General features: G+C 47.9%; 1 long non-coding RNA gene across 1 annotated transcript; it reads right to left on the bottom strand.

Moving 5' to 3' along the window:
- Positions 1-2,643: 2,643 nt before the first annotated feature.
- Positions 2,644-3,245, bottom strand: LOC126995813 (uncharacterized). The gene is made up of 3 exons (XR_007750729.1): positions 3,122-3,245; positions 2,857-2,940; positions 2,644-2,774 (listed from the first exon to the last, which is right to left on the bottom strand). It is a non-coding gene; the product is annotated as an uncharacterized LOC126995813 (long non-coding RNA).
- Between the last annotated feature and the right edge of the window lie 8,484 nt (positions 3,246-11,729).

Below are 11,729 nucleotides of genomic sequence, written 5' to 3'. Positions count from 1 at the left end.
GGGCTTCGTGGTGCAGTGGCTAGCACACTCGGCTCACAAGCGAGAGAGCCCAGTTTCGATTCCCGGGCGGAGTGGAAAAATTTGGGCGGCTTTTCCGATACCCTACGCACCTGTCCACCCAGCAGTGAATGGGTACTAGGTTTAATCGGGGGTTGTGTCCGTCTCCTGGGATCTGTTCCCTTCTATAATTCCTTCCCTTTCTGTCTCTCTCCGGCATATGACAACAGAAGTTGCGCCGACTAAACGAAACTTTCCAACCTCCTCCCTCCTCCTCCTCCTCCCCATTTTCTGCCGTCTCCTAGTTTCTTCACCATCGGCGCCCCCATACTGCCTTTTCTTAATCAAGGGTGCAGCAAGAAGAGGAAGTGGGTTAATGGGGGAGGTACAGGCGGGGAAGAAGGCGAGACAGCAGGGGCGTAGAGTTGTATAGTGCAGTATAATGCCTTACTCTTCATCCTTAAGCTACACAAACGTCACGTCACTCCCTCTTGTCCAGTAGCAGGCGCAGCTGTAGCCGGCCTGTTGCCTACACCCCGCGAGCCCTGCCCTGACACACTCCCCTTGGCCATGTCCACCTCTGCAGGGCTCGTCCACAGCCATGCAAGAACAGTGCCGGTCTCTCTCCTCCCTTACTGACCCCTTTTGGCCCTTCTCTGCGGCTCCGAGGGTTGGCGCTGAACAGGAGGAGGAGGTTGTGATGGTTGTGTAGTGTGAGAATGGCGAGCAGTAAGTTATTATGAAGGAGGAACAGGAGGAAGAGGAGGTAATGAAGAAACGAGGAGGAAGAAAAGGAAGAGACAGAAGTAATGAAGTGATAGTTGTGTATTTTGAAGAGCAGCAAGCATGAAGGAGGAGAGTGGGAGGTACCTGAGGAACATGGAGGAAGAAAAGGTGAATTGATAGTTGTGTAGTTGGAAGAGGAGGAGGAGCAATAGGAGGCGGAAGAGGTAAAGTGATAGCTACGTAGTTGGAGAAGGAGGAGAGAGAAAAAGGGTTATTAGGATATTATGGAGAGGGAGCGGGAGGAGGAAGTAGTGATAGTTATGTAGTTGAAGAAGAAAAGAAAAGGAATGGAGGAGAGTGGGGGTAATAACTAATCCTAGAGGAAGGGAAGGGGAGGGGGAGCGCAAAAGGGAGGAGAGGAGGAGAACAGTTGTCAGTCAAGGAGGGAACCCGGCCTGTGAAGGCTGTAAGGACGGTGTGGAGGCAGCGGAGACACTTGTCGTTCAGGTGACGGTGAGTGTCGTGCACTGTGGTTAAGTTAAGGCTGTGAGTCTGTGTTGAGGCTCGGGAGCGATATTTTCAGGGTCAGGATATATTTTAATGCCAGTATCCACGTCCACCCAACAGCTTCCTCTTCTGTACCTCCATCATAATAGCACGTTTCCGGCCAATGATCATCCACACAATCAGCCGCCATGTCGTTAATTACCTGCGGTTTGTTTATGTTCTCCCCAACCAAAATCATTCCACCCATTTTTAAGGGCATTATTCTAGATTCTCACCCTTCTCACAGCCACGAACACCTTGGTGCTCAATGAAGGATTTAGGCCCCTAAACACGAGCGGTTTTCTCCCGCATGGTAGTATGGCCGTGCATGTCTTCACACGAGCGTTTGTTGACGGGCGGTGACATTCCTCCCCACCTAGTCCACATCTTGCCTTTCACCTCCACATCCACCCACCAGCATCCTCTAATGCCCCTCCACTTGTGCAATGCCGTTTCTTTCCTGTTTTGTATAATCCACCAAGCCCTCGCCTTAAAATTCCACCTCCACACTTCATATCCACCCATTCCACCAAAAATTTATCTCCTAACCAAAAATTTATTAATGCCAATTAGTCTCGCAATCTATCTTTCCACTCTCAGTCTTTCCTTAAATTCTTCCACCTGTTTCTTTGCCGTCCACTGTCTCCTAGTGCAGCATAACCTTCCACCTCTCCCTTCAGTCTTCACTTCCATCCACTCCACCCTTAAATTGGTCTTCCATCCACCTGTTGTTAGTATCCATAGTTAGTTTACCTGTTTTTCCACTTACCTTACCTTGCGTATAGTTTTCCCTATGCCATATTACACTGACTGCATTTCTCCACCTGCTCCAGCCACACATGTCCTCACAATTTTTTCCCATTGCTTTGTTACAATTTGCCCAACTCTCCAACTGACTTAGCCACCCATTTCTTGACCATTTTATTTCTTTGCAGATCAGTTTAACACGTGGAGGCCAGCACAGCACAAACCTGTCTCCACGTCCAGGCTAGTGCTGCTGCTGGAGTGAGGGCTTGAGGCTGGTGCTGTGCTCGGCACTGTCCTCACAGCCTCCGCCTCCAGGACTCCCCAGTACATCGCTATCCCTGGGCCACAGCCGGAGCCTCCTGCAAGACCTGCCAGCGCCTCGCAGCAGAAGCACTGGTGCCCTGCAGGCTGCGTGGCCGGGCAGGACCAGCAGCAGCAGGCTGCCAATGCTGTGAGGATCAAGAGAACCACCACCACCTTGCTGCTGGCATCTCGGCCACAAAGGAAAGGAAAAGATTGAGTCAGGAGTGTGACAAGATTTGAAACGAGAGCAAGTTCACCAGACACTGCCTTGCACACACTGGCGAAGGGAACCATGAGTGCCAAGAGTGTGGGGAAAGACTCCCTGGGAAGGCTGACCTCAGCAAATACACCCACACCCTCTGGTGGAGGACCTCATGAATGCATTCAGTGTGGCAGACGTTTCCGTTACAAGTGTCGACTCAATATGCACATCCTTTCACACACTGGTGAAAGATCTCATGAATGCCATGACTGTGGCAAGAGGTTCAGTAAGAAGAGTAACCTCAAGAGACACACTTTCACACACTGGTGAAAGACCTCATGAATGCCATGAGTGTTGCAAAAGGTTCAATAGGAAGAGCCATTTAAACAGACACACCCTTTCACACACTGGTGAAAGACCTCATGAATGCCATGAGTGTGGCAAAAAGTTCAGTGTGAAGAGTAACCTATACAGACATAACTGTATGCATACTGGTGAAAGAGCCTCTAACAAGTGGGTGATTGTTAGGCACTTGGCAGAGTGCCCCATCACCCGTAATCAAGACTGAAAAAGTAAATTAAAACAAAAAAAGTGAAAGACCTCATGAATGCCATGAGTGTGGCAAAAGATTCAATAGGAAGAGCCATTTAAACAGACACACCCTTTCACACACTGGTGAAAGACCTCATGAATGCCATCAGTGTGGCAGAAGGTTCAGTACGAAGAGTAGCCTCAAAAAACACACTCGTGTACATACTGGTGCAAAAAAAGCTGCCTTGGTACCATAGATCAGCTTCTTAACAAAACACTTTTGGAAGACTGCAAGAAACTTTAAAGAAACCTGAGTGTGGCCTGGATCGACTACCAAAAAGCATTCGACAGCGTGCCACACTCATGGATACTACAGTGTCTTGAGCTATATAAAGTCCACCCTACTATCACTCAAGCACTGGCAACACAAATGCAAATGTGGCAAACAAACATTACACTCAGCCACACCAAGGGGAAAAACCATCATCCCCAAGGTCAGAATAAGAAGAGGAATCTTCCAAGGAGACAGCCTATCCCCCCTTCTCTTCTGTATGGCAATAGACCCTCTCAGTAAGCTCCTAAATAAGTGCCAAAGTGGGTACAACCTAAGTCAAACTCGCAAAAAAGACCCAAACAAAACAGTGAACCATCTACTGTTCATGGATGACCTTAAGCTCTATGCAAGCTCTGACGCAGAACTCCACCAACTGCTCCAGGCTGTACACACCTTCTCCAATGACATCGGGATGAAGTTCGGCCTTGATAAATGCGCTAAATGCACAATGCGCAGTGGAAAAAAGACCCACACCGAGAACATCGAGCTAGACGAGGCCAGTGAAATCAGAGACCTAATGGAGCATGAGCCATACAAATACTTTGGCATTGAAGAAAATGACAGCATACAGCATACCACCATGAGGAAGAAGGCAGGCAATGAATACCTCAGCCGTCTGAAGAAGATCTGCAAGACGCAACTCACCAACAAAAACAAAATAACTGCCGTAAACCAACTTGCCATGCCAGTGCTAAGTTACAGCTTTGGCATTATTGACTGGCCTCAAACCGAAATAAATAAATTAGATGTAAAAACAAGGAAAACTTTAACACTCCACAAGGTCATCTACAGAAATCAGTGCCTTCCAAGACTGTATATGCCAAGAAGAGAGGGAGGCCTAGGACTGTCTGAAGTTAACCACCAGCACAGAGCCACTATGGTGAGCATCGGCCAATACCTCAGAAGCTCCCTAAGTCCAAACATTGCCAGGGTCCGGGAACACCACACCAACAAAGCCAGCAAAAACACCTCAATTACTAAGCTGGCCCAGCATTTTGGACAGGATTGTATAGTAGATGAGCAGGAAACAGAAAACACACCAGCCACCAAAATGGCCAGAAAGAGCCGTTCAAAATTCACCAGGAAGTTCCAGAACACCAACTTAACTGAGTGGGCAGAACACCAACGTGCCAAGTTTTTCCTGCAAGAGCTCTCCAAAGACTACATTGACAAGGAGAGCTCTCTGAACTGGCTCATCAGAGGAACCCTCCACTACGATCAGGAGAGGCTGATAATGGCACCACAAGACCAGGCCATAATGACCAACGCTTTAAAAAAAATGGCTTGCCTCAGTAACAACAACAAATGCAGGTTCTGCCACACTGAAATTGAAAGTGTGAGCCACCTGATCTGCAGCTGCCAGACTCTGCTAGCCGATGGCTACTACACAGTCAGGCATGATGAAGTGTGCAAATACCTACACTGGACCATCTGCAACAGCCTGAACATCAAGTGTTCTAGCAAAGTGTGGGAACATCAGCCAGGGAAAATCACCGGAAATGAGACGCTCACCATCTACTATGACCAGGTAATTCCAACAGCTACCTACCTAGATAATGCTGCAGTGAAACCGGACCTGGTTGTGTGGAACAGGAAAGAAAAGGTGGCTATGATAGTTGAGGTCAGTATCCCACATGACAGCGGGCTAAACAGAGCTGAAAGGGAGAAGGTCACCAAATATCAAGGCCTGATGCATGATATGAAAAGAAACTGGAAATTGAAGAACATCTCGATTGTGCCAGTCATTGCCGGAGCAACAGGCCTACTGAAAAAGAACTTCAAAGACCATCTAGCTAAAATCCCAGGAAACCCGAGGGCAACAGAAATCCAAACAATTGCCCTTAAGGGAACCACTACCATCCTAAAAAGAACCCTCGGTTGCAGCCTCTAAAAAGTGGGTGATTGTTAGGCACTTGGCAGAGTGCCCCATCACCCATAATCAAGACTGAAAAAGTAAACTAAAAAAAGTGGCGAAAAATTCAATCGGGAGGAGGCCAGCACAACACGGCCTCCACGTCCAGCCCAGCCGCGTCTCCACCCAGTCTCTACCACTTCCTAAAGCCAGACTCACTTCTAGCAATCTATTCCGGTCCAGCCCTCTTCTACCAGTCTCTTCCAGTCCAATCCACTTCTACCAGTCTCCTCCAGCCCAACTCACTTCTACTGGTCTCCTCCAGCCCAGCCCACTCCTCGCCCCAGTCTCCTCCAGCCCAGCCCACTCCTTGCCCCAGTCTCCTCCAGCCAAGCCCACTCCTTCCCCCAGTCTCCTCCAGCCCAGCCCACTCCTCGCCCCACTCTCCTCCAGCCCAGCCCACTCCTTGCCCCAGTCTCCTCCAGCCCAGCCCACTCCTCGCGCCAGTCTCCTCCAGTCCAGCCCACTCCTCGTCCCAGTCTCCTCCCGTCCAGCCCACTCCTCGCCCCGGTCTCCTCCAGTCCAACCCACTCCTCGCCCCAGTCTCCTCCAGCCCAGCCCACTCCTCCCCCCAGTCTCTCCAGCCCAGCCCTCCTCGCCCCAGTCTCTCCAGCCCAGCCACTCCTCGCCCCAGTCTCCTCCAGCCCAGCCCTCCTCGCCCCAGTCTCCTCCAGCCCAGCCCTCCTCGCCCCAGTCTCCTCCACTCCAGCCCACTCCTCGCCCCAGTCTCCAGCCCAGCCCACTCCTCGCCCCAGTCTCCTCCAGCCCAGCCCACTCCTCGCCCCAGTCTCCTCCAGCCCAGCCCACTCCTCGCCCCAGTCTCCTCCAGCCCAGCCCACTCCTCGCCCCAGTCTCCTCCAGCCCAGCCCACTCCTCGCCCCAGTCTCCTCCAGCCCAGCCCACTCCTCGCCCCAGTCTCCTCCAGCCCAGCCCACTCCTCGCGCCAGTCTCCTCCAGCCCAGCCCACTCCTCGCGCCAGTCTCCTCCAGCCCAGCCCACTCCTCGCGCCAGTCTCCTCCAGCCCAGCCCACTCCTCGCGCCAGTCTCCTCCAGCCCAGCCCACTCCTCGCGCCAGTCTCCTCCAGCCCAGCCCACTCCTCGCCCCAGTCTCCTCCAGCCCAGCCCACTCCTCGCACCAGTCTCCTCCAGCCCAGCCCACTCCTCGCGCCAGTCTCCTCCAGCCCCGCCCTCTCGTCGCGCCCGTCTCCTCCAGCCCAGCCCACTCCTCGCGCCAGTCTCCTCCAGCCCAACTCACTTCTACTGGTCTCCTCCAGCCCAGCCCACTCCTCGCCCCAGTCTCCTCCAGCCGAACTCACTTCTATTGGTCTCCTCCAGCCCAGCCCACTCCTCGCCCCAGTCTCCTCCAGCCCAGCCCACTCCTTCCCCCAGTCTCCTCCAGCCCAGCCCACTCCTTGCACCAGTCTCCTCCAGCCCAGCCCACTCCTTGCACCAGTCTCCTCCAGCCCAGCCCACTCCTTGCACCAGTCTCCTCCAGCCCAGCCCACTCCTTGCACCAGTCTCCTCCAGCCCAGCCCACTCCTTGCACCAGTCTCCTCCAGCCCAGCCCACTCCTTGCACCAGTCTCCTCCAGCCCAGCCCACTCCTTGCACCAGTCTCCTCCAGCCCAGCCCACTCCTTGCACCAGTCTCCTCCAGACCAGCCCACTCCTTGCACCAGTCTCCTCCAGCCCAGCCCACTCCTTGCACCAGTCTCCTCCAGCCCAGCCCACTCCTTGCACCAGTCTCCTCCAGCCCAGCCCACTCCTTGCACCAGTCTCCTCCAGCCCAGCCCACTCCTTGCACCAGTCTCCTCCAGCCCAGCCCACTCCTTGCACCAGTCTCCTCCAGCCCAGCCCACTCCTTGCACCAGTCTCCTCCAGACCAGCCCACTCCTCGCCCCAGTCTCCTCCAGCCCAACCCATTTCTACCAGTCTCCTCCAGCCCCGTGACGCCTCCCCCGTAAGACTCGAGGGCTGCCCTGCTCCTGGGTTCCTGAGCTGTCTTGTCAACGTCCAAAGACTCCCAAAGTTTGTAAGTTTTTATTTATTTATTTATTTATTTATTTATTTCATGTTTGGGTGAATTTGCTGTGCTTTTTCTCCGGCCAGTCCTAGAAGTATCTTAAACGTTCATGTATATTTTAATGTTTTAGTGTAAAGTAGTTTCTGAGTATTAATATTGTGAGATCAGTAAGTTGGTAAAAATAAGCTATTGAAATGTTGGCGATGGATATTATGAATATTTAGTTGATATTTATAAAGTTTAATAGTAAAAAGGCTTAGTAATTTTGGCTAAAAAAAGTGGATTTCAATTAATATTAAGTTTATATCTTTAAATTTGAATAGTAAAAAAGCTACAGTAATTCTGGCTAAAAAATAGTATGTGGTTTGTGAATACTGTTAGGTGAATACTTTCTTATCATATTAACATTCATGAAATGTGTAGTTTTAACTTTTGCTCTGTGGTCTTTTGCTCCGTATAATCCACAATGTTCACCTCAACTTCCACCTCCACCCAGCCATTTGGTGCCATTTCAGTTCCTTCCAGCCTATTGTAAGACAGTTGCCTGTCACCCACGGCCTTCCAGCTGTTCTCCGGCACTCGTCCCTCTGCTTTCAGGTGTCGGGTATTCCCTGGTGCAGTGTGACTCCACCTCCGGCTTCTTGCCTTCCACTCCACACAACTCTTATTATTTTAAGCTCTAATTCATATCTCTATTGTTAGTCCGAAAATTTTCTGTAGTCCGAAAATTGTGTAATAAACTTCTAAATGTTTGAACTCCCCACTTGTGTACTGTCTTATACTCTTGGTTGCCCACACACCTATTAACCCTTTTATTGACTTCCAGGACAGTTTAACAAGCCCGGCTCGGCCTGGACATGCTGACTGCCCCAAGCACAAGCGTCTGCTAAACCTGTTCTCTGATATAGCCCAGGAGCTCAAGTCTTGGTCAGTACACAATAATAAGCAGTGTGAATTTCAAATGTTTATTTACTAATTTTTTTATTGGTGACAAAAAAAAAACAGTACACCTGTACAGTCTATTTCAGGCGTCATTCAATAAAGTAATAATTTCTTTGTACAACATGTCAGTTTTTAGTAATATGCTCTTAGTACATGACAATTTTTTAGTAATATGCATCATGCATTGCTAAATATAACCTTTACTACTAATTTACCCTTATCAGTGCTTAACATGAAAGGTGAAGAATAGGCTAAAGTTATATAAATGCAATACCATTTTCCTTACAGACTTGGGCAGCAACTTCGAAGACTGTACAAATCCTGAATTGGCAACTTTGGTAAAATTATGTAGCAATATTACTACACCAATAGTATTAACGATAATCCCACTCAGGCCTTGCCAGACTTTGCAATAACTTCTGATGAAGTCCTTGAGGCTCTCCAATCCCTTGAACGAATAAGTCCAGTACCAGACAATGTATAATCCTATACTACTTAGAGAGACAAACAGCAAAATACTCTCTTCTCACAGCCATATTGAGTATGTCCTTGCAATAAGGCATCGTCTCCTCTGATTGGAAAATGGCTAACATAACACAGATTTTAAAGAAAGGTGAAAAAAAAGTGCTGGATAATTACAGGCCCATTAGTAGTAGGTAAGCTACTTGAGAGCATAATTCAGACAAAATTGTGAGTCACCTTGAAAGCCACTCATTTATGAAGGATTCTGAACATGGCTGACGTAACAAGAGAACATGTTTGTCAAACATATTACCTTTTATAACTATCTTTCTCAGCTTTTGACGTAGACTACAACCAAATCACTGGACGTAGTCTATCTTGATTTTCAAAAGGCGTTTTGATAAGTTCTACACCATAAATTACTTTATTTTATAGACCCGCTAGGTATTGATGGTAAAGTATGCCAATGGATCGCATATTGGTTGAGCAACAGACAGCAAAGCGTAATAATAGATGGATTTACCTTGTGTGGGCACCCATCACTAGTGGTGTCCCTCAGGGCTCAGTTCTTGGCCCAGTGCTGTTCATGATTTACATCAGTGACGTTAATGTGTGACTCTGTAATCTTATTAGTATATTTGATTACACAAAGATTGGTTATTATGTCATCACTGATGAAGACAAAGCCTCCAAGAAGATTTGCATTAAATTTTAGCTTGGCCGGGTAGTTGGGAGATGGTCTGTCAGGTTCTCCAAATTGGTACAAAAAAAATAAGTTTTCATTATGGAATGCACGGCGCTGAACTCAAGCAATGCATTGATGCAGCAAACAAAGTGAACAAAATGCTTGGCTTCATTAAGATAAACCTCTTACTGATAAAGATTTTGTAATAGTACTTTTAATGTACAATAGCTTGGTCAGCCCCCCTTTAGAACCCCCTTTAGAATATGTAATATTGTTTTGGTCTCCCCACCATGCAATGCACATTGCTAAATTAGGTGAGTAACATAAGGCAACTCATCCCTTAAGGGACGTAAACTTGGTTCTGTAATTATTGCATTCCGTGAGCACCATTACGTTGTTATTGACATTTTCTTCCGTTCTTTCCATCTTAAGATAGTGAAGTCTGTAACACCAGTAAGAAGGATGAGAAGAGATAGATGCAGAGGTGGGCAGGCTAGAATGATCAACACTTTATACTATCACCTGCCCGCTTCAATTTGCATGGATTTAGCTTTCACTGGTAGCCTGGTCAATATAGTCACAGGTCTTTCTCTGCCTCTGTGGTGGATAGTGGAGTGTTTCCCATGTGGTATTGGCATGGTGGATATGCCCTCCCAAGGTGCAGGACTATATTTTTCTTAATTTAATTGTAGCAGACACTTTTTGTTCCACTCCTGTAGCTTGGCGAGGTCTTCTTGTAGGAAATACGCAGTCAAGGGGCCAAGACAGGAAAAAATAACCCCCCCCCCTCCCCCCCACACACACACCTGTACTCTTCCTAGTAGTATATGTAAATGATATACCCGAGGGAGTAAACAGTTATATGAGCCTGTTTGCAGACGATGCAAAACTGCTAAGACATATTAGAAACAGTAAAGACCGAAATTTTGCAAGATGACCTGAACAAGATTTGGAAATGGAGTATTAAATGGGAGATGGAATTCAATGTGAAGAAAAGTCATATAATGGAAATGGGAAAGAGTGAAGGAAGATCAAAATGGCCATATAGAATGGGAGATGGAGAAATATTAAAGATAGTTCAAGAAGAGAGAGAGAGAGAGAGAGAGAGAGAGAGAGAGAGAGAGAGAGAGAGAGAGAGAGAGAGAGAGAGAGAGAGAGAGAGAGAGAGAGAGAGAGAGAGAGAGAGAGAGAGAGAGAGAGAGAGAGAGAGAGAGAGAGATTTTTTTTACACAGATTTACATAGAAAATCAGACCACACACACCCCATGGTCCAGACTAGGTGGTCTGTCCTTAAACCTAAGTGATTTTACACTAATCAGAAGGCTCCAAAACGTTGCATTTCTACTCTAGTTGATATTAAGTTGAAGGAAGTGACGGTCGAGCTTTTTTTTGAAGGAGTCAATCGTGTTACACTGGACCACTGACGGTGGAAGCTTATTCCATTCTCGCACTACAACGTTGGTGAAGAAAAATTTGGTGCAGTCTGAATTTACTTGTCTACATCTGAGTTTTACGCTATTGTTCCTCGTGCGCAAAGTGTCATCGATCATAAACAATGATGATCTGTCTTCATTCGTGAAACCATTAAGTATTTTAAAACATTCGATCAGGTTTCCTCGGAAGCAACATTTCTCAAGAGAGAACATGTTTAGGGTGGAAAGTCTTTCTTCGTAGGATTTGTTGCGCAAGGAAGGGATCATTTTCGTTGTCCGACGCTGAACACCTTCTAATTTAGGAATGTCCTTTGCATGGTGGGGAGACCAAAACTGTACGGCATATTCCAAGTGTGGTCTGACTAAACTATTGTAGAGCGGAAGTGTTACATCTTTTTTCTTGTAAAAAAAGTTTCTTTTAATGAAGCCCAACATTCTGTTCGCTTTATTTGCTGCATCGATGCATTGATGTGAGAATTTGAGGTTTGACGCGATTTTGACCCCCAAGTCCTTTACGCATTGAACGCTTTTAAGTTTAACGCTGTGCATTTCGTAATCGAACTTCTTATTCCTCGTTCCAACTTGAAGGACCTGGCACTTGTCTACATTAAAGGGCATCTCCCATCTATCCGACCAAGCTGAAATTTTGTGCAAATCCTCTTGGAGGCTTTGCCTGTCTTCGTCAGTGAGAACCGAGTTACCAATCTTTGAGTCGTCTGCAAATTTACTAATGCGATTATTGAGTCCAACATCCACGTCGTTGATGTAAATAATGAAGAGCACTGGGCCAAGAACCGAGCCCTGAGGGACGCCACTAGTGACCGGCGCCCACTCTAGTTAAATCCGTCAATCACTACTCTTTGTTGTCTGTTGCTCAACCAATTCGCG

This window comes from Eriocheir sinensis, chromosome 1 (genome assembly GCF_024679095.1).
Source record: "Eriocheir sinensis breed Jianghai 21 chromosome 1, ASM2467909v1, whole genome shotgun sequence".
NCBI lineage: Eukaryota > Metazoa > Arthropoda > Malacostraca > Decapoda > Varunidae > Eriocheir > Eriocheir sinensis.
The sequence above is the reverse complement of the archived record's forward strand: the minus strand, read 5'-3'. Positions and strand labels throughout refer to the sequence as shown.